The sequence below is a fragment of the Heptranchias perlo genome, unplaced genomic scaffold (assembly GCF_035084215.1).
Source record: "Heptranchias perlo isolate sHepPer1 unplaced genomic scaffold, sHepPer1.hap1 HAP1_SCAFFOLD_50, whole genome shotgun sequence".
NCBI classification, from domain to species: domain Eukaryota; kingdom Metazoa; phylum Chordata; class Chondrichthyes; order Hexanchiformes; family Hexanchidae; genus Heptranchias; species Heptranchias perlo.
Genome location: NW_027139516.1, coordinates 3,988,208 through 4,011,690, shown reverse-complemented (window position 1 = coordinate 4,011,690; position 23,483 = coordinate 3,988,208). Strand labels below are relative to the sequence as shown.

The 23,483-nt window shown below is 46.1% G+C and overlaps 5 non-coding genes across 5 annotated transcripts; 3 read left to right on the top strand and 2 right to left on the bottom strand.

Moving 5' to 3' along the window:
- The first annotated feature begins 11,411 nt into the window (after positions 1-11,411).
- Positions 11,412-11,484, top strand: trnam-cau (transfer RNA methionine (anticodon CAU)). The gene has a single exon. It is a non-coding gene; the product is annotated as a tRNA-Met (tRNA).
- A 6,716-nt stretch (positions 11,485-18,200) lies between these two features.
- trnan-guu (transfer RNA asparagine (anticodon GUU)) lies at positions 18,201-18,274 on the top strand. The gene has a single exon. It is a non-coding gene; the product is annotated as a tRNA-Asn (tRNA).
- Positions 18,275-18,714: 440 nt separating this feature from the next.
- trnav-aac (transfer RNA valine (anticodon AAC)) lies at positions 18,715-18,787 on the top strand. Its single transcript has one exon. It is a non-coding gene; the product is annotated as a tRNA-Val (tRNA).
- Positions 18,788-20,851: 2,064 nt separating this feature from the next.
- trnal-cag (transfer RNA leucine (anticodon CAG)) lies at positions 20,852-20,934 on the bottom strand. The gene has a single exon. It is a non-coding gene; the product is annotated as a tRNA-Leu (tRNA).
- A 78-nt stretch (positions 20,935-21,012) lies between these two features.
- trnak-cuu (transfer RNA lysine (anticodon CUU)) lies at positions 21,013-21,085 on the bottom strand. The gene has a single exon. It is a non-coding gene; the product is annotated as a tRNA-Lys (tRNA).
- Positions 21,086-23,483: the final 2,398 nt, after the last annotated feature.

Below are 23,483 nucleotides of genomic sequence, written 5' to 3'. Positions count from 1 at the left end.
TTGCACGAGGACCCCCAGATCCCTTTGTACTGCAGTACTTTCCAGTTGCTCGCCATTAAGATAAGAACTTGCTCTCCGATTTTTCCTGCCAAAGTGCATAACCTCACATTTTCCAATATTGTAGTGCATCTGCCAAATCTCCGCCCACTCACCCAGCCTGTCTATATCCCCTTGTAGGTTTTTTATGTCCTCCTCACTCTCTACTTTGCCTCCCATCTTTGTATCATCTGCAAACTTTGATATGTTACACTCGGTCCCCTCCTCCAAATCGTTAATATAGATTGTAAAGAGTTGGGGACCCAGCACCGACCCCTGCGGAACACCACTGGCTACAGGTTGCCAGTCCGAGAATGAATCATTTATCCCAACTCTCTGCTTCCTGTTAGATAACCAATCCAAAACCAATCCAAAAGACTCCAAAATTTTACCCACCACAGATGTTAAGCTAACTGGTCTATAATTTCCAGCCTTCTGCCTACTACCCTTTTTAAATAAGGGTGTTACAATGGCAGTTTTCCAACCTGCCGGGACCTTTGCCGAGTCCAGAGAATTTTGGAAAATTATTACCAAAGCATCCACAATCCCTGCTGCCACTTCCTTCAAGACCCTCGGATGCAAGCAATCAGGTCCAGGGGAATTATCCGCCTTGAGTCCCATTAATTTACTGAGTACCAAATTCCTTCGTGATTTTAATCGTATTTAGCTCCTCCCCCCCTGGAGCCCCCTGTTTGTACAGTGTTGGGATATTCTTAGTGTCAAAATAACATTATTCAAAATACAATTATTCAAAATATATTCAGTACAGAGAATAAGCAAGTAACAATGGCAGGGCTGGATATACAAAAATCATTACGGATATATTGCAGCAGCTACAGTGCTGAAAGAGCAGAGACTTAACACATTCAATCACTCAACCGACAGAACAGTACAGGCGACTGCGTGGAACACGTAGGGAGAAAATACAATTTGCCAAGCACTGCAGCAAAGTTAGCAGCGATTTACACAAATAACAGCTCAGATAACGGCTTACCCGGAACTCCAACGGCTGCAAGAACAGGATAATAAATGCGTTGTATCTGAGGAATCACTAAATCATGCATTTCTATGAGAAGCACTGACTTCTGTTGGTCTGGAAAACAAGGCTCCAGCAGGCACACTGAGCTTATCCATTCCAACAAGCCCTGATTTATACAGGGGATAAGTCTCCACTGACACGGTTTTACCCCTGACCATTGCTATTAGTTACAGTCAGTTTAACAAACAAATTACTTCAGCAGCTTTGACTCCAATGTAAATAATGTGGTGAATAAAACACAAACATCTCAAAGTCCAGGTCATTATCTTAATCAGATCTCTCTCAGGAATAAAGTTTCAATCTGTTCTCGTACAAGACTGATCCAGTAATAATGAACAGCTCCATTTACAGTTTTTATATAATTGTATTGATAATGTTCAGTCCTGGTGATTCATTTATAAATGTTACCGATTCTCTGCGGTGTGCACTGAACCCAGGGACACAGCAGACCAGTTTTACTCTGTTCCTGCAGTTTCCCTGTTAAAATATGAATTGTGAGTCTCTGACACGAGGACAGTTAAAGGGCAGGTTGAGGATTGCAGCCTGGAAATGACTGTGGGTGATATTAGGGGACGGACACTGAACGTGTCCCATTGACATTCCTCTCTCCGCTATTTTACTGCAGATGTTTACCCGTTTATTCTACACTGGTTAACGGCTCCAGCAAAATTGTTCCCCTGTAAAACCGAGCTGAGTTCATGATCCGATTTGATCTCCATCACAAAGGCCACGTGATTCCCTCACCCGCCTCCATTCCTTCCTCAGCCCATTGCCATTGAAACCCTTATCAATGGCTCTGTCCCCCGAGACTCCATTGCTCCAATGCACTCCTGACCGGCCACTCAATACCCACCTTCTATAAACATGAGCTCGTCCAAAACTGTGTAGTCCGTGTCCAACCAGCACCAGGTCCTGCTCGGCCTCACTGACCCTCACTGGCTCCCAGTTCCATATCCCTTAAATTTAAAATTCTCATCCTTGGGTTTAAATTCCTCCATGTTCCTCCCCTCCCCGTCTCCAAACCTGGAGACAAACCACCCGTCACCTCCTCATTCATCGAACACTGGCCTCTTTTGCTGGGACTACCGTCACTTGGTTCCACTCACCTCTCTGATCACAGCCAGGAGAAGCTTCTCTTCCCGCCCTATCACCGTTATCTCTGATCTTTCTAAAGGTTCAATCCTTGGTTCCCTCCTCTTCCTCATCTACATGCTGCCCTTTGGTGACACAGTCCGCAGACACGGACCAGCTTTCAGATGGACGCTGACAAAACCACCGCCTCTCTTGACCCTTCCAATGTCTTTGTGTTGTCAGATCCACATTCTGATTTAGATGAGCCACAATTTCCTCCTGGTAAAAATTGGGAAGTCATGATCTTTGGCCCCAAAATCTACACATCCGTGCCACAGATTCCGTCCCCATTGCAGGCTTTTTGATTGGTGAGCGGATCGCCAATCACCAAAGCCCTTACTGACCTGCATTGGATCCCATCCTCCTAAGCATGTAGCTTATTTTTATTATTTCTTATATTTATTCCATCAGGGCCTCACCCCTCTCTATCTCTGTAACCTCCTCCAATCCGACACCCCTTCCCAAACACTCTGCTCCTCCACCTGTGGTCGCTTGTGCATCCGTAGTCCATTTGTCCTACTTTTGACAGCCATAGATAAGGTAGATAGTGAAATCTTTTTCCCAAAGGTAGGGGAGTCTATAACGAGGGGGCATAGATTTAAGGTGGGAGGGGAGAGATACAAAAGGGTCCAGAGGGGCAATTTTTTCACTCAAAGGGTGGTGAGTGTCTGGAACGAGCTGCCAGAGGCAGTAGTAGAGGCGGGTACAATCTTGTCTTTTAAAAAGCATTTGGACAGTTACATGGGTAAGATGGGTATGGAGGGATATGGGCCAAGTGCAGACAATTGGGACTAGCTTCGTGGTATAAACTGGGCGACATGGACATGTTGGGCCGAAGGGCCAGTTTCCATGTTGTAACTTCTATGATTCTATGATTCTATGATTCTATATCCACGTTGCAGATTGCACAACCTGAGCCCTTCCATCTCCCTCTCCCCCTTTCAGGTGTCAGAAGAGGCTCAGTGGTCGCAGTCTCGCCTCTGAGTTAGAAGGTTGTGAATGCAAGTCCAACTACAGAGACTTGAACACATAATCCGGGCAGACACGACAGTGCCATTCTGAGGGAGCTCTGCACTGTCGGAGGGTCAGTCCTGTGGGAGTGCTGCACTGTCGGAGGGTCAGTAGTGAGGGAGTTCTGCAGTGTCGGAGGGGCAGTAGTGAGGGATTACTGTACTGTCGGAGGGTCAGTACTGAGTGAGTGCTGCACTGTCGGAGGGGCAGTATTGATGGAGTGCTGGACTAAGGGAACACAGCACTGATGGAGGATTAGTACTGAGGGAGATCAGTACTCTCGGAGGGTCAGTACTGAGGGAGTGATGCACTGTCGCAGGGTCAGTACTAAGGGTGGGCTGCATTGTCGCATGAGCTGTATGGACGGAGTGCTGCACTGTCAGAGGGTCAGTCCTGCAGGAATGCTACACTGTGATAGGGTCAGTTGTGAGGGAGTGCTGCACTGCCGGAGGGGCAGTACTTAGGCAACGTTGCACTGTCAGAGGGTCAGTACTGAGGGAGCACTCCACTGTCGAAGGATCATTACGCAAGGAGCGCTGTACTGTCGAAGGGGCAGTATTGACGGTGCGCTGCACTGTCAGAGGGTCAGTACGGAGGGTGTTCTGCACTGTCGGACGGGCAGTACTGAGGGAGTGCTGCACTGTCGGTGGGTCAGTACTGAGGCAACGCAGCACTGTCAGTTGGTCAGTACTGAGGGAGCGCTGTACTGTCGAAGGGGTAGTATCGAGGAAGTGCTGCACTGTCGGAGGGTCATTAGTGAATGGACACTGTACTTTTGAAGGGGTAGCATTGAGGAAGTGCTGCACAGTTGTGGATGTCGCCTTGAAGACGAGACGTTAAACTGAAGTCCAATCTGTCTTCCAAGGTAGATGTAAAAGATCCCTCGGCACGATTTGAAAAAGTGCAGGCGAGTTCTCCCCGGTGTTCTGGGCAATATTTATCCCTCAACGAACATCACTAAGACCGATTTTCTGGTCATTCATCTCATTGCAGTATGTGGGATCTTGCTGTGTACAAATTGGCTGCAGCATTTCCTACATTACCACAGTGACTACACTTCAAAATCAGAGAATCATAGAATTGTTACAGCACAGGAGGAGGCCATTCGGCCAATCGAGCCAGTGCCGGCTCTTTTGAAGAGCATTCCAGTTGTCCCCAATCCCCCGCTCCACCCCGTAGCCCTGCAAAGTTTTTCACTTCAAGTATTTTTACAATACATTTTTGAAAGCCATGGTTGAATCTGTGTCCACCACCATTTCAGGCAGCTCATTCCAGAACATAATAACTCGCTGCTTAAAAAAAGTTTTTCCTCATGTCGCCTTTTGTAATTTTGCCAATCACATGAAATGATTTTGAACGCTTCTATCAAATCACCTCTTCACCTTCTCTGCTCTAAGGAGAACCTCAGCTTCTCCAGACTCTCCATATAACTGAAGTCCCTCATCACTGGAACCATTGTAGTAAATCTTTTCTGCACCCTCTCTATCTTCTTCACATCCTTCCTAAAGTGTGGTGCCCAGAATTGGACACAATATTCCAGTTGTGGTCGAACCAGTGTTTTATAAAGGTTCAACATAACTTCCTTGCTTTTGTACTCCATATCTGTATTTATAAAGCCCTTGACGCCACATGCTTTTTTAACCGATTTCTCAAACTATCCTGCCACCTTCAACGATTTGTGCACATATAGCCCCAGGTCTGACTGTTCCTGCATCCCGTTTAGAATTGTACCATTTAGCTTATATTGATTCTCCTCTTTCTTCCTGCCAAAATGTGTCACTTCGCACTTCTCTGCGTTAAATTTCATCTGCCACGTGTCCGCCCATTCCACCAGCCTGTCTTTGTCCTCTTGAAGTCCATCACTATCCTCCTCACTGTTCACAACACTTCCAATTTTTGAGCCATCTGCAAATTTTTGAAATTGTGCCCTGTACACCCAATTCCAAGTCATTATTATATATCAAGAAAAACAGTGATCTTAATACCGACCTCTGGGGAACACTTCCTCAAGTCAGAAAAACAATCGTTCACTAATACTCCCTGTTTACTGTCACTTCGCCAATTTCATGTCCATGCTCCCACTGCCCCTTTTATTCCTCGCACTTCAATTCTGCCGACAAGCATATTATGTGGAACATTATCAAACAACTTTTAAAAGTCCACATACACATCAACTGCATTGCCCTCATCAACCCTCTGTTACCTCATCAAAAAACTCAGTCAAGTTAGTTAAACACGATTTGCCCATAACCAATTCGTGCTGTCTTTCCTTTATTAATCCACACTTGTCCAAGTGACTGTTAATGTTGTCCCGATTATCGTTTCTAAAAGCTTCCCCAACACCGATGTTAAACTGACTGGCCTGTATTTGCCAGGTTTATCCTTACAACCTTCTTTGAATAAGGGTGTAACATTTGCAATTCTCCGGTCCTCGGACACCAGCACCATATCTAAGGATGATTGGAAGATTATGGTCAGAACCTCTGCAATTTCCACCCTTACTTCCCTCAGCAATCTTGGTTGCATCCCAGCCGGACCGGGTGACTTATTTATTTAAGTACAGCCAGCCTTTCCAGTAGTTCCTCGATCAATTTTTAGCCTATCCTGGATCTGAACTACCTCCCTTGTTTCTGTGACTTGGCAGCATCTTCTTCCTTGGTAACGACAAATGCAAAGAACTCATTTATTACCTCAGCTCGGACGCGGTGACTTAGCCTAATATTTCGAGCCGGGACGTGCAGGAGTGAAGTTAGCAAATACTTCCACGCACAAAGGGTGGGAGAAGTTTGGAACGCAAGGGTATTAAGGGATATGGTGCGAAGGCGGGTATATGGAGTTAGGTCACAGGTCCACCCTGATCTGATCGAATGGTGGAAAAGGCTCGAGGGGCAAAATGACACCGCCACTTGCTGCCTCCTGATATGTGTCAGCTTCTCCTGAAAGAAAGCGCCATGTGTGTCTGGGTGATGTTACTATCATGTTTGAATAGCTGCCAGTGTGTGTGGCCTGTGAGTTGTCGGTGTGCTGCTTGCAACGGTGATAATGTGTAATGGTGAGAGGGTTGAGTACTGAAAGAAAGAGTTTGTTGCTATGTGGGTGATGGGGGGTGTAGTGCGTGGAGCAATGGGTGCGGCTGGTGGTGTAGTTGGTTGGAGGCGCTACTTGACAGTTGACCTCACTCACCTTGACCACACATGTCAAAGCATTGAATTTCTTCCTGTACTGCATCCATGTTCATGATACTGAGCACCTGGCATTGACCTCATCCCCGACTGCCTCCCACTACCTTTTGGGTGTATGCCTGAAGGACCTCTTGCCCACTTCGGATATAGGATGTCCCTCCTTCAGTCCACCTCTTGCACCAAGGCCTCTGGTGCATCAGCAGAGAACCTTGGTGCACGGAGTCTCAGGCCAGCAGACTGGTGAGGTCTGGCCTGCAGATTGGAGGATGTGGGATTTACTGGTGTGCAACCTTTATTCAATATTTTAAATTAACTCATCAGTATTTTAAAATAGGGATGGGACCTGCATCTGTGCTTTACATGTGCGATGTCTGATCTCCGTTCAGACTCCGTGCAGACAGCAGTCTGTTATATTCAGCAAATAACAGGTACTCGCTACCTTTAAGAGATTTATAACAGACAGCCTGCCTTTAAGAGATAGGCGCTTCCCCCTGCTGGTGGAAAATGCGAATTGCATGGAATCCTCGTTCAACGCTGATTGCCAACGCAGATTGCAGGTGAGTCCTCAGGGCTGACGAAAATCTCGTCCTGCCTGCGCAGGGCCCATTGGGCACGGGGTAATAGCGGATCGTGCTGCTCCCGCCCAAAAACAGGTCCTATCCAATTTCCCCACTCAGTGTCCAGGTAACATTCTAGTAAATCTGCGTTGCACTCCCAAGGCCAATGTGACCTTCCTAAAGTGTGGTACCCACAACTGAACACAGTACTCCAGGTGTGGTCTAATCAGGGCTTTGTATATTTGTAGTATAACTTCTACCCCATTGTATTCTGGTCCTCTATATATAAAGGCCAGCATCCCATTATCCTTTATTGATTATTTTCTGTACCTGTCCATAATATTTTAATGATCTATACACATGGACCTCTAAGTCTCTTGTGATTTTGTGATTTCCGTTCCCACTGCTGTTTCCCTGCACCAGTTACAAAGTACAGTCCTGGTCCCACTGCTGCTGAGACCCTGTGCTTCTGCCATCTCAAGCCTTTATTTCTCCAACACTCTCGTCACCTCACATATTTAAATTAGCCGAGCTAGGAAATACCACCTGGAATCACATAGCCTTACCCCAATATCGCTCGGTGTGACCTGTCCATTTAAAGTTGCATCACCCTGTCATCTCACGGTGTGACCCGTCCGGTTAAAGGGGCCTCATCCTGAGATCTAACGTTGTGACACATCCAGCTAAAGGGACTTCACCTCATGATCTCACGGTGTGACACGTCCAGTTCAAGCGGTCTCACCCTGAGATCTCACGGTGTGACCCATTCAGTTAAAGGGGCCTCACCCTGAGATCTAACGTTGTAACTCGTCCAGTTAAATGGACCTCACCCTGAGATCTGACGTAGTGACTCGTCCAGTTAAAGGGACTTCACCCCGTGATCTCACGGTGTGACCCATCCAGTTAAAGCAGTCTCACCCTGAGATCTCACCGTGAGACCCGTCCGGTTCAAGAGGCTTCACCCTCTGACCTCACGGTTTGACCCGTCCAGTTAAATGAGCCTCACCCTCTGATCTCACGGTTTGACATGTCCAGTTAAAGGGGCCTCACCCTCTGATCTCACGGTTTGACCAGTCCAGTTAAAGGGACGAGAGAGGAATAGAGGAAATTGTCCCAGATCCAGAAAAGCATGCAGGATCTGCTTCAGCTGCAGTCGATGGGGATCGATGTCGGGGAGGAACTCAGAGAGTTGAAGGGCCAGCAAGTCTCGATCTTCACCTCGGAGGCCTCGAAGATCACCTTTCGGTCTAGAGTCCACTCCGTGCAGCAGGGTGAGAAGTGTTCGCGTTTCTTCGTCCAGAAGCTGCACAGAGAGACCTCTGGTGATCAGCAGCCTGAAGGAGGAAGACGGCTCGGTGACGCCTTTACAGGCCAACATACTGAGGATCAGCAAATCTTTATATGCCGGGCTGTATGACGCAAAGCCCAGAGACAGCACGGCCTCCCAACCCTTCCTGTCCTCTATTACGGAGGTCTTAGAGGACAGCGAACAGGAGAGCCTGGGTCGGCCATTGACCTTGGAGAAGCTGACAAAGGCTGTCTGGTCCTTCGAGAAGAGTAGAACTCCGGGGAGTTCTACTCTTCTCGAAGGTTTACCGGTTGAGTTGACTCGGCTCTGTGGGATTAGATTGGCCCAGAGCTACTGGATGTGTACGGGGGTATGCTTCTGATAGGCAGCATTTCAGAGTCCATGAGGAAAGGCATCATCACTGTCATCTACAAGCAGAAGAGGGAGAGGGGGAAATCAAAAATTGGCGACCCATTTCCTTGGTAAATGTCAACTACAAGATTCTGTCGAAGGCCATCGCCAACAGGCTCGAGTCCGCTCTGGAGCAGGTGATCCACCCGGATCAGACCTGTACTGTACCCGGCAGGAAGGTCTCTGATAGCCTGGTACTGTCTAGGTATACGATCGTCTCCATGTCGGAAAGGGGGTGAGCACCTGCCTCATCAGCCTAGACTTGGACAAGGCCTTTGACAGAATATCCCACACATACATGATGGACGTGCTGTCCAAAATGGGCTTTGGGGAGGAAATGTTCAATTGGACCTGACTGCGCAGTCCTAATCAATGAGCGGGAGTCGGAGAGTTTTCTGATCAGATTTGGAGTCAGGCAGGGTTGTCTTCCCTCCATGGTCTTGTTCATATGTGGTATCGAGACGTTTGCCCCGTCCGTCAGGAAGGACACAAGTATCAGGGGGATGACGATCCCAGGCAGCGGAGGCTTTCAGATTACGGCCGCCCATACATGGATGACGTCACTGTCTTTTGCTCCGATCAGCAGTCAGTCCACAGATTGATGGGCGTCTGCGATCGTTTCGAACTGGCCTCGGTGTCCAGAGTGAACTACAGTAAGGGTGAGGCCATGTTCTATGGCAGGTGGGAGACCCGATCCTTTGTCCCCTTCACCGTCAGGTCTGACGAACTGATGGTACTTGCGAGCTGGTTCATGGGGCCCCAGGCCTCCATCAAGAAATGGGAGGAGCGGTTCGCCAAAGCGAAACAGAAGCTTGGTATGTTGGGGGGACGCTGTCTCTCTCAATAACGGGCAGAAACCTGGTGATAAAGTGTGAGGTACTCACGGTGTTGCTCTACATGGCCCAGGTCTGGCCCATTCCCCACAACTCCGTCACCACAGTCACCCGAGCTATCTTCCACTTTGTCTGGAGGTCCAAGGTAGAACGCGCCCACAGGGACACCATGTAGAAATCTCCAGACAAAGGGGACAGAAGCGTCACCAATGCTGCCCTTTTCCTGATGGCCAGCTTTGTGTGTGGCTGCCTCAGGGTGTGTGTAGAGCCCCGGTACACAAACATCAAGTGTCTCTACGTGCTGAGCTGCTACCTGTCCAAAACATTGAGAAAACTGGGTCTGGCCATGCTAGCCGAGGAGACGGATGACGTCCCGTCCAGCTCGACCACCCCACCCTACCTGTCCCAGGTGCAGAAGATCCTGAGGAGAAACCACTTCGACCACAAGGCCGTCAGACAGTGGTCGACGAGGAACGTTCTGGGGGTCCTGCAGGAAAAGGAGAGGATGAATCCGATCGGGCAGTTCCCCGACCAGACGGTCGATGCCATTTGGCAGAACATCTCGTCGCCGGAACTGACCAACAGGCACCAGGATGTGGTCTGGAGGGTGGTGAGATCCGCGCTCCCAGTGTGGGCATTCCAACATGGACAAATTCTCAGCACCACCTCGAGCTGCCTTCAAGGCTGCAACGGGGATGAGACCATCGTCCGTCTCCTGATGGATTGGTCCTTCACGCAGAATATGTGGAGAGAAATGCGTTGGTCTCTGTCCCAGTTCATCCCCAACAACTCGGTCACACAGGACGCTGTGCTCTATGGGCTGTTCCCCGGGACGGACACCGAGTCAGATATCAACAGCTGCTGGAAGGCCATCAACTTGGTGAAGGAGGCCCTTTGGTCCTCCCGAAACCTTCTGGTCTCCCAGCTGAAGGAGCGGTCCACGACCGAGTGTTGCCGACTGACACACTCCAAGGTCCAGGGGAATGTGCTGCGGGATGCACTGAGGCGCGGTGCGGCCTATGCAAGGGCTCTATGGGGAAAGAACATCGCGTAAAGCCATCCCACCTTTTATTATACAGAATGTATTTAAAGACATGTACTGTGTATTGTATTGAAATAATGGGATCATAGTGTGTGCGATCTGTTTTGTATTGTTTTGAATTGAAATTGTGACTTTTACCCTGAACTTTATGTATCCTTAAATTTTATGAAATAAAGTATATTTTGAAAATAAAAAAAGCATTGCTGCTCAACGGCACTCCTTTGAGCAGCGAGAGACCTGTCCGAAAGACTGACAGAAGTCTTTTTTTGCCTGAAAGTGATGTCCGGTTTGACGTGTTGTTGCTCAAAGGCACTCCCTGCTGGTGAGCAGAGGCAAGTGCTCGAGCAAAACAGTTTCAAGGTTTGAGAAAGGAAAAGCGCCAACATTTTAAGCAGCAAACAGTCTGTAAAGTTAAGAGAGCGGCCTTGAGCTCAATACCGCTTAATCCAAAAGCACGTTCGTTATTTTGAGCCAGAATTAAACCAACGATTTAAGAGTGATTTTGCTTTCAAGTTTTAATCTCCAGAAGTTTTCCACACTACCAGCTGAGCTGTCGATGGGAAGCAGCAAAGGTCCCTCTCTTTGGTGATTGTTCACCGTGTGCCTTTTGACACTCCCGGACTCGTGGAGTCGCGTGGGCATGACCGAGACTGACTCGGTACCTGCTCATACCGCAGCGCTGTGAGAGTGTGAGCTCCGACTTACTCGACACACCTTTGGCCAGTCGAGCAATGGGGAACGTGTCTGACCAAAATTCAGAAGATTGTTGGTTCGATTTCCACCTGGATGGAGAGTTTTTGCAAACTGCCGATTAGTTTATGATTTTACACCTTGCAAACTGTCCTACTTGATAGTGCTGCCTGGATCATTATACATCAAGTGCCTTCTTAGCGCAGTTGGCAGCGCGTCAGTCTCATAATCTGAAGGTCCTGAGTTCAATCCTCAGAGAAGGCATCATTAAGCTTTTTTTTTTCCCCATCTTTGCTCAAGACCAAAATCAATATTTTTTTCTTCCTGCAGCACACCAAAAGATTTGCTGCCACTTGACCTCTCTGTACCGTAGCAAGCAGTGAAGCTTAAGAAGTACATGGACCATGGGCTCGCTGAAAACTGACGCCACTTTTGTTTCTGGACAATTGACCCAAGTCAAAAGGTGAGTGGAGAATGCAAGAATCTATCTTGCTATCTCTCACCTGCTCAGCGAGCATTCGACTTGAATCATGGAAAGAACACAGCACGGAAGGAGGCCATTCGGCCCATCAAGACCACACCAGCTCTATGCAAGAGCAATCCAGCTGGTCCCACTCCCCCGCCCCATCGTTTTTCCTGATTTCATCTTTGGTGCTTTTGCCAATCACCTTAAATCTATGTCCTCTGGTCCTTCACCCTTCTGCAAATGGGAACGATTTCTCTCTATATACTCTTTCTAAACCCTTCATGGTTTTGAAAATCTCGATCAAATCTCCAGCTTCTCCAGTCTATCCACGTAACTAAAGTCCGTCATCCCTGGAATCATTCTAGTAAATCTCTTCTGCACCCTCTTTAATGCCTTCATATCTTTCCTAAAGTGCGGCGCCCAGAAGTGGACACAATACTCCAGTTGTGGCTGAACCAGTGTTTTCTAAAGGTTCATCATGACTTCCATACTTTAGTACTCTCTGCATCTATTTATGAAGCCCAGGATCCCGTATGCTTTTTTAACCGCTTTCTCAACCTGCCACGCCACTTTCAATGATATTTGCACATATACCCCCAGATCTCTCGGTTCCTGTATCACTGTTAGAATTGTGCCCTCTAGTTTATGTTGCCTCTTCTCGTTCTTCCTACCGAAATGCATCAATTCGCATTTTTCTTCGTTAAGTGTCATTTGCCATGTGTCCGCCCATGCAACCAGTCTGCATATATTCTCTTGAAGTCGATCACTATCCTCCTCACTGTTCATTACCCTTACAAGTTTGGTGTCATCTGCAAATTTGGAAATTGTGCCCTGTACACCCAAATTCAAGTCATTAATATATATAAAGGAAAGTAGTGGTCACAGCACCGACCCCTGGGGAAAACCACTGTCCACCTCCCTCCAGTCCGAAAAACAACCGTTCACCACTACTCTGTTTCCTGTCCCTTAGCCGATTCTGTATCCATGTTGCTACTGCCCCCTTTATTCAATGCCCTTCACAGTAGTTGTTTCGCACTCGCCTCCAAGCAGTTCCACGATCAGCAGAGAAATCTCGCCTTGGGTTGGCCCCCTCCCTGACGACAATCAATACTTTGCTCCAATCGGTGGTATCGAGCATAAGCAAGTGAGCAACAGCAGAACGGGAAGCCACAGTAATCATGAATGATGCTGAGAAGAGCCCGAGCCTGCGGAAGGTAGATGAGATCTCAGGAAAGGAACAGTGGCCCCGAGCTTGAGGGAGCGGCGAGAGCCCTGTCTGACTGATCGAAGACATTTTTGCCTGAAATCGGTTTGCGGTGTTGTAGCTCAAAGGCACTCCCTGCTGGTGAGCAGAGGCAAATGCTCGAGCAAAACAGCCGTGTTCTGACAGACACAGAAAGCTTTAAGGTTTGACAAAGGAAAAGTGGTCTCCTGTGCCTCAGCGCCAACATGTTAAGCCGTAGGCTGCCTGTAAAGTTAAGAGAATGGCCTAGAGCTACTTACTCCAAAAGCACGTTTATTACTTCGAACCAGCAAACTTTGATCTGTTAATTGTACTGTAGACCTCTGCTCGACAAGTTGAGCGATCGAAAGGAAGCAGCTGATGTCTCTCTCTTTGGTGATTGTTCACCGTGCACCGATTGACACGCCCGGACTCGTGGAATCGCGTGGGCATGAACGAGACTGACTCGGTAACTGCTCATTCTCCAGCGCTGTGGGAGTGTGAGTTACTGCATGCTTTTTGAAAACTGGGCCAGTGGAGCAATGGATAACGTGTGGAGGGTCGATACCCGTTTGATTCGAAAGTTTCTGCGAATTTTTTTTATTACAAAACATATATTACCGCATAAAATTTAAGAATACACAGAGTTAAAACTAAATTTCACAATTTCGAAGCAATACAGTACAATACAGACCGTATCTCACGGTATGAACCGTCCAGTTAAAGGGGCCTCATGCTGTGATCTCACGGTGTGAACCGTCCAGTTCAGGGGGCCTCATGCTGTGATCTCATGCTATGAACCGTCCAGTTAAAGGGGCCTCACCTTGTGATCTCACGGTGTTATGCATCCAGTTAAAGGGGCTTCAAAAATGATCTTTCGCTCCAGAGTCCGCTCCGTGGAGCAGAACGAGAAGTGCTCGCGCTTCTTCTTCCAGAAGCTGCTCAGGGAGACTTCTGTGATCAGCAGCCTGAAGAAGGAAGACCTCACAGACCAACATACTGAGTCCACCCCACCTTGTAATTTGTTCATTTACCTCATGCTCATGCTTTAATATTGCATTTTTTAAATAAAGATTAGAAAGTTATTTGATAAACTTGAGTAATGAAGGAGGAGAGACAGAAAGCGATAGAGAAACAACAACAGAGCAATAAACAGGTTGAACGAGGAACTGATATGGAGAGATAGGGAGATAAAGGTAGATAGATAGATAGCTATATAGATAGATAGATGGATAGATAGAGATAGATCGATCGGTAGATAGATATATGGTTAGATGGATAGAGATATATAGATAGATTGATGGATGGATAGATGGATGGATAGATAGATGGATAGAGAGATATATAGATAGATATATAGCTAGATATTTAAACAGATGGATGGATAGATAGATGGATAGAGAGATATAGAGATAGAAAGACAGATGGATGGATGGATAGATATATGGATAGAGAGATTTATAGATAGAGAGATAGATGGATAGTGAGATAGATGAATCGATTGATAGATAGATGGAGAGATAGATGGATAGAAAGATAGATAGATGGATAGATAAATATATAGATAGATAGATACATTTAAAGCAGTGGAGAGACAACGATACATAGTTTGAGGTGCTGGATTAGTTTAAGACGCTGTACTAATTTGAGGTACTATATTAGTTTGAGGTACTGTATTCGCTTGAGGTGCTGTATCACTTTGAGGTGTTGTATTGGCTTGAGGTGCTCTATTAGTTTGAGGTGCTCTATTAGTTTGAGGTGCTGTATTAGTTGAAGTACTTTATTAGTTTGAGATACTGTATTAGATTGAGATGCTGTATTAGTTTGAGGTATTATATTACTTTCAGGTTCTGTATCGGTTTGAAGTACTGCATTAGTTTAAGGTGTTGTATTTGTTTGAGGTACTGTATTAGTTTGAGGTACTTCATTAGTTTCAGATGATGAATTAGCTTGAGGTATTATAGTAGTTTCAGATTCTCTATCCGTTTGAGGTACTGTATCAGTTTGAGATACTGTTTTAGTTTGAGGAGCTCCATCAGTTTGAGGTGTTATATTAGTTTGGGGTATCTGTATTGTAAGGAAAGAGTCAGTCTTTATATTGAAGTAATATTAACCTTTAGCTTTTGCCTCTTAAGTGAGGAAGTATAAATCTCCGTTGGGAGAATGAAACTACAATCATAAGACAGATTTGCTTCATTTTATATGCATGCATATGTTTAATATAGAGACGAGTAGATTCTGAAGTCCAGAAACACTTGGATTGTTGCTGATATCATTATACTCGTAAGTTTAATTATCCTTTTGATATAAACAATTGCCTGACAATCATAACAAGACCTTTAAGTCATTCATAGCTGCTGTGTATGTGTGTCAGGCAGCATTGTGTGCTATTCGTCTTACCAGCTTCACAGGCAAGCAGGAGAGGTGTGACATCTGTATGATTGCTACGTATCATTCCAAGCTGATGCTGCGGGAAAGGACTGTACTGGTGAGAGATAAACACCATTCTGTTTTCTGGTCAATTGGCAAGGCCATATGTTTTAACCAACAAGTTCAAAAGTTATAGTTATAATTAATGCCTGAAGCAGAACACCTGGCTGTGTGGAAGGAGCCTGTTTGCACCACAAGGCGACATCTAGTGGAGGAGTGTAGTTAGGTGATGAGGGAAGTGATACTCTGATAACATCGGAAATGCTGGAAACCCTCAGCAGGTCAGGCAGCATCTGTGGAGAGAGAAACAGAGTTAATGTTTCAGGTCAATGACCTTTCATCAGAACCACGTTGGGCAGTTGTGTTCGGTACTGGTATGAAACATAGGAATTGTTTCACTCATGTGGGGTGATTTGGGGACTTTTCTGTCTTTGGAAGTTCAAGATCCAAAGTTAAATAAGGGCTTATCTGGGATTTGAATTCGGAACCTCTCACATATTCATAGTAACAAACCCGAAGCAAGAATCATACCCCTAGACCAACGAGCCCACTACTAACGACCAATCCACTCTAGAGCCAGCCATCGTGAAACCCTTTTTGGTGGCTATCCTTGAGAAGCAATTATGAGGACAGGTTGCATGGACGACACTTGCATTCCCTTGAGTTTAGAATATTAAGGGGTGATCTAATTGAGGTGTTTAAGATGATTAAACATTTGACAGGGCAGATAGAGACTATTTCCTCTGGTGGGGAGAGTCCAGAACAATGGGGCGTAACCTTAAAAAATTCGAGCTGGGCCATTCAGGGGTGATGTCAGGAAGAATTTCATCACACAAAGGGGAGTGGAAATCTGGAACTCTCTCCCCCAAAAAGCTGTTGAGGCTGGGGGTTAATTGACAATTTCAAAACTGAGATTGATAGATTTTGGGGCTAATTCGGGAGTTTAATGACTTTGACATTTTTCCCTGTGACTTGTACAGTTTCGATCGATGAAATATTCGTGGAAAGTGTCAGTGTGAAGAGAGTCAACGGTTCATGTTTTCCCGAGACACTTCCTTCAGACCTGAGACCGAAAAGTTTGTCGTTTCCGTAGTGTAGCGGTTATCATGTTCACCAGTTACACGCAGAAAGTCCCCGATTTGATCTCGGAGGGAAGCATTTTGTTGGGACTTGCTCCCCATAAACCTCCAGGGTCGAGTTTCTTCAAGCGTGGAAGGGGCTACAAACCTTTTTAAATTTAACAACAGCTGCACCAGATTCTTGGTGTAATAAGCACTAAACATTTTTAAGCAGACTCCTAAAATACAGTATGTAAAATGGGAAGGGATAAAAGTTCATGACATGCAAAGCACAAAGGTTTATTAACGTTTTAATTGTCACTTGGTAAACAAGTTAGCATTTCCTTCGGTGTGCAACAGAACGTATTAATGGTGATTTACAAAAAACATTAAGTGTCTCACAGACATGCATTATTTTTGTGCAATGAACTATTCCCAATCACTAGGGAACACTGCATCAAACATATATCGACCGTTCTTTCATCGTCGCTGGGTCAAAATCCTGCAACTCCCTACCGAGCAGCACTGTGGGAGAACTTTCACCACACGGACTGCAGCGGTTCAAGAAGGCGGCTCACCACCACCTTCTCAAGGCAATTAGGGATGGGCAATAAATGCTGGCCTCGCCAGCGACGCCCACATCCCATGAACGAATAAAACAAATCTCTGTGCTCTTCCAATTCTGGCCTCTTGCGCATCCCCGATTTTAATTGCTCCACCATTGGAGGCTGTGCCTTCAGCTGCCTCGACCCGAAGCTCTGGAATTCCCTCCCCCAACCTCTCCGCCTCTCTCTCCTTTAACACATACCTTAAAACCTAACTCTTCGACCAAGCTTTTGGTTACCTGTCCCAATATCTCCTTATGTGGCTTCGTGTCAAGTTTTGTTTAATAACGTTCCTGTGAAGCACCTTGTGACGTTTTACTACGTTAAAGGCGCTATGTAAATACAAGTTGTGTCCTCTGGTTATCGACCCTCCTGCCAATGGAAAGAGCTTCTCCCCATCCATTCTATCAAAATAATTTGAACACCTCTATTAAATCTACCCTTAACCTTTTTTTGCTCCGAGGAGAACAATCCCAGCTTCTCCAGTCTCTCCACATAACCCATCCCTGGACACGATGCAAGGCGGAGGTTTGCAACCAGGTTTGAAAATTATTGCCAGTCGGGAGCTGGACAAATCGAAAGGAACCGAAATGACAAACAGCTTTGTGAATCTGCAGATACGCTTTGGGAAACGGAATTGGAGACGAATAAAGGACTGTCCAGACAGGCGGCCAAGACGCAGTTGAGTCGGCATGTCCCCCTGGAACAGTTACTCTGATGTTATGAGTGAAATTAAGAGGTCGGAGCCATTGAAACCGCTCCCAGTTACTGCAGATCAGGCATCAAATCCTGACATCAGCATCAGGACGCTCAGAATATTTTTTTTATTCGTTCATGGGATGTGGGCGTCGCTGGCGAGGCCGGCATTTATTGCCCATCCCAAAAAGCCCTTGAGAAGGTGGTGGTGAGCCGGCTTTTGAAACCGCTGCAGTCAGTGTGGTGAAGGTTCTCCCACAGTGCAACTAACGAACAGACAAAGCACCGGTGGGCACGCCGGTTGCAGGAGAGCTGGTTGGCGGTGATATCGACGCTGTGAGCGAGACCAGACCGTTCCCATGTTTCCACAAACAATGTCCCATCCTTTATTTCTGGAAAAGTAACACTGATAGTGGACAATTGCATTTCTGTGGCTGCAACATGTAACTTTGGGTAGGTGACACGCTGCTTTAGTGTATCTTGCAAGAAAAAAAAAACAGACGGTCTCTGTGGCGCAATCGGTTAGCGCGTTCGGCTGTTAACCGAAAGGTTGGTGGTTCGAGTCCACCCAGGGACGGAAATTGCACCTTTTTCTTCCCACTTTCGGATTCATTGCCTCATTCTGATGGCCCTGAAGCCGGTGCCAAGTTTCGATTCCTGATCTGCAGTAACTGGGAGCACTTTAAATGGCTGCGATCTCTTCATCTCATTTCAAGTTTTCTAATGTGTGATTTGGCTGCAAGAAAACTCTCTGTGAACAATGTCATCTGAGCATGCCTGATTCGCCATAATTTACACTGCCATCGGATATCAGGCACATGCAAAAAAAACAGTGAAATGTTTGTGTGGGCGCGATGCTCTGGGATTCCCTGCCTGACCATCGCCACCGATCCTTCTCTGCAGCCTTCCGAAATACAGCGCAGTAAATGTATCCCTGTGAAATGAGCTCCTGGACAGTAATACGGAAATTAGTTTGGCTGAGGGGTTATATCCCTAACACGAGGTTGCAGATATCAGGTTTCCGTAGTGTAGTGGTTATCACGTTCGCCTAACACGCGAAAATTCCCCGGTTCGAAACCGGGCGGAAATATTTTGAAACCTTGTCCCCATTAAAAATGATTAAATATTTAACGATTCACATTGCTAATTAAATGTGAACAAAGTCCATATCTCCCAGCCCTGTTTATGCAGTCCGCTGAGAGCAGGCGATGAAAGCCAGCGTGATATTGGGGGTGAAGGCTGCTTCCAATACTGTCTCACACCCCGTGGGACCTGGCGGAGATTTGATAAGACTCATCCATTCAACCAAGATATGAAACGGTGTTTAAGAAACATTCAAAAATATAATAACATCCAGGATCCTGTCTTCAGAGTGTGTGGCGCAAAGGTCTGACTCCGGATTAAAAGGCTGGTTAACTTGCTTCTGATTTCTGAAATGTACTTGCCCATCCTTCAGAGGTCATGGGAAATATGTTTTTTGCCTTTCGAAAAAAGACGCGAAAGTTAGAGACATGTTCTGTTTTCAACACGGCTGGTGAAATGGCCAGACTATCATAAATTCCGATTCGCCTTTGAAACATTTAAAGGCGACGACCTAAAAATCACTTAGTGCAAATTTAAAATCACGGTTCCTATTTATTTCGGTCTGAAAGAAATAACGATAAACGTGTCAGTCAGTGCCCGCGGTGAGACGGTGATGAACTTGTTTGCTGCGAAGTTCACCGCTGGGCAAAAGTTGACGCCGTTTAAAGGACGCGAACCCACTCAATGTAAAGGATGAGCTCATAACCAACAGGTCCCGTCAACGTCAAAAACCTCATTTCTTGTGCAATGGAGGGAGCAGAGGCGTGTCCATCATCAGACGCCAGCAACTTTAAGAAATGGAACAGATAAAGGCACAGACGCAAGTTCCAAATCCTTTCAATGCAAAGTTATTTCACTTTATTTAAAGTGCCGTGAGGCTAAAAACGGGTCCCAGATGATTTGCGTTCACTCGTGATTTGTTTTCCAGTGTTGGTCCGTCAGGTTTGCAATTCAATTTGTATTGGATATTGAAGGTATTTCAGGATGATTGCACAACATACCATGTGTAAAGCAACCATCTTGATAACTTCAATCATCACACACTCTACATCGACGCTGCAGAGGCCCCAGCACCCCTTTCAATATTGTTTTTCTTAACTCACAGTTTTCAAAAGGGAATTGGATAAACGCTTGGATGGAAACATTTTCAGGGCTATGTGGAAACAGCAGGCGAGTGGGACTAACTGGACAGCTCTTTCAGAGAGCTGACACAGGCACGATGGGCCGAATGGCGCTATCTTATTCTATGATTCTATTAATAGATCAATTTCCGCCTTTCACGTAGCCTCCCTAAATGGAGCGCAGTAATCGTGTCCCTGTGAAATAAGCTCCTGAACAGTAATACGGAAATTAGTGTGGCTGAGCGGTTTGAAACTCTGGTTAGGCTCCTAACTGGAAATTTCCTCTCCAAGATTGATTAGTTTATCAATTATCTCCCCTTTCGATCTTAAATGTCTTTACATATCTTTTTGATCTCTTCTTCTACTGTCACGCCCACAATACTCGTCTCGCTGGTAAAGACTGAAGCAAAGTGATTATTTAATATTTCTGCCATTTCGCTGTCATTGCCTGTGAGTTTGTCGTGTGTATCCCTTAGTGGCCCTATTCCTATCCGAAATTTTCTTTGGCTGTTGATGTGTCCAGAATACTTTTCTTTTTTTGATATTCCTTTTTGCCTTTCTAATAGTTCTTTAGACTTCTTTCCCAGTCTTTTCACATTCCCCTCTCTCCTTTATTGTCTAGTGTGTGCCTTTTTCTTCAGTTTCAATTTTGCCCTTGTTTCTTTATTCTTCCCTGGTGTGTCATTTCTGGCTGGTTTGTTCTTGCTTTTTAGTGGGATATATTTCTCCTGGACTCTATTGATCACCGTTTTAAATGTTTCCCACTGTTGTTCTATTTCTTTGTCCAGGTCATTAATATGTCAAACATTTCACCGTTTGAAACTTCTCAAGTCACAATTCCATCACAAAGCCAGTTGCTTTTGTGGGAGGAGTAAATCAACTTGGTCGAAAAATCAGCTGCAGCACAATCCACAAATAAAATATTTTCACGTCTTCGTAAAAATAAGGATTGCCAGAAGTGGGATTCGAACCCACGCCTCGAGAAGAGACTGCGACCTGAACGCAGCGCCTTTGACCGCTCGGCCATCCTGACTACAAATTTAATGTTTCATTCTGCATCAATTCTGCACCGTTGGCCAGTGAACGCAACAAAAAAGTTTAAAATGATACTCGCCCAACGTGGGACTCGAATCCACGACCCTGAGATTAAGAGTCTCATGCTCTACCGACTGAGCTAGCCGGGCTTGCTTCCTTGAATCACCTTATCTGTTATTGCAGCAAGCAGGAGAAAGACTCCATTTCAAATTATTGGAATCAATTCTGAGGGACAGGATGAACTGTCACTTCGAAAGGCATGGACGAATCAAGGACAGTCAGCATGGATTTGTTAAGGGGAAGTTGTGTCTGACTAACCTGATTGAATTTTTCGAGGAGGTGATAAGAAGGATCGATGAGGGTAGCGCAATTGATGTCGTCTACATGGATTTTAGCAAAGCTTTTGAAAAATTCCCACATGGCAGATTGGTCCAAAAAGGAAAGGACCATGGGATCCAAGGGAATGTGGCTTGTTGGATCCAAAATTAGCTCAGTGGCAGGAAGGAAAGTGTAATGGTCAACGGGTGTTTTTGTGGCTGGAAGGCTGTTTCCAGTGGGGTGCCGCAGGGCTCGGTACTTGGTCCTTTGCTTTTTATGCTCTACATTAACGATTTGGACCGAAACTTAGGGGACATGATTAAGAAATTTGCGGCTGACACAAAAATCGGCCATGTGGTTGATAGCGAGGAGGAAAGCTGCAGACTGTGGGGGTTCAGGCAATTTTCTGACAACAAGGCACTCAATCCATCTCTGAACGAATTTTGAACGAATACGTGTGTTTGACCCAGCACAGCACGATGGGCCGAATGATCTCCTCTCATGGACTCACAGAATACAATGATACTAAGTGTTATCAGTCGGAAAAGCAACACATTCCAAATAAGAGCAGAGAGAGGAAACTCGTCTAACAGCGTAACAGCACGGTGAGATATTGTATTTGAGAAGGATGAGGAGGGATAGTTTATCATGGTGGTAGTCACATGGAGTATCATTTGTGACTTTGATAAGGACCATTTCATGCTGCAACTGGGGCGGAAACCTGATTGGAGAGATTCAGCCCGGGCGTGGCCCCATCGTGCGCGGTGAGATGGAGGGGGGTGGGGGAAGTGTCAGAGCTGGGGCTCACCGGTGGAAGCAGCATAAAAGTTTAAAACGGTACTCGCCCAATGTGAGGCTCAAACCCACTACCCTGAGAGTTTTTAAAGAACAGGTGGAGCAGCCACTGTCTGAATCTCTTGCTGTACTTGAAAGAACACATTCCAAGTACGAGCAGAGAGAGGACACCATTCAGTTGCCCATTGCGTTGCACAAGATACCATCGGTTTCTGTAGTGTCGTGGTTCTCACATTTGCTTTACACGCGAAAAGTTGCTGGTTCGATCCCGGGTGGAAACATTATGTAGGAACTTGGTCTCCATAAACATCCAGGTTGATTTTCTTCTCCTGCCAAAAAAGGAGACAGTGGCTGCTCCCTTGTTCTTTGTAAGCTGCATCTTTTACTTCATTAAGCAGATAACTCTGAGCGACAGAAAACTGATCCTCAGTGACGCTCATTTTAAATGTTATTCCCTTTTCCTCCAAAAGGGTATATTGGCCTTGGAAGGAGCGCGGCCCCGATTTACCAGAATGTTAGCAGGGCTCGAAGGGTTAAATTATGAGGAGCGGTTACATACTTGTATTCCCTGGAATATAGAAGGCTTTTTAGGATTTTGAAAGGGAGATAGGCAAACCCTTTCCGCTGGTGAGGGAGTCAAAGACAATATCACAATATCACAAAAGCTGTTTTACGAGTGAAAACACTCCAACGCATCACTGTGAGTGTCAGAGACGAGTCTCTCGGTGCCGCGTCCTGTACAGTGAATGTCAAAACTTTTTAAAGTTGCAGAAAGTGTTAGGGATTCAGTTTCACAAACCTTTAATGGGAATGAGATTTTGTCAGAGGATGCAGCCTTCCCTACTTCTCTTGCCCTTTGCGAGTCACCTGTTCCGGTTTAAATTCACAAACTGGATGAGTTGGTGATCACGGTACAGCAGACTCAGCGGTCCCGGGTGAGAGAGTGAGAAATCAGCCCGGGCGCGGCCACAATGTGCGCGGTGACACTGCACGGGATGTCGGGGGGAGTCAGAGCTTGGGTTCACCCCTGAAAGCAACATAAAAAGTTTAAATCAGAGCACGCCCAACATGAGGCTTGAGCCCACACCCCTGAGATTTAGAGTCTCACACTCTATCGACTGAGCTAACCGGGCCTGAAAAATTCAGCCGCTCTTGTCTATCATTGCAGTAAACTCGCCCCTGGTTATGCATGTGCAGCAATCCGAACATAACGACCGTATCATTGGCTGTGTTTATCTCTGTGTGTGTGTCCACCTTCAGGTTGATTTTGAACGAATACGAGTGTTTGTCTTCTGTTTCTAACATCAAATAAAAGAGGGCATCAGACACTTCCCTCCCTGACACTGGGGAACCAGTGAGACAGACCTGTTATTGTGAAAACGCAAATGAAACATTAATTGAGGAATTATATGGACTCTTATCAGCGCCAGAAGT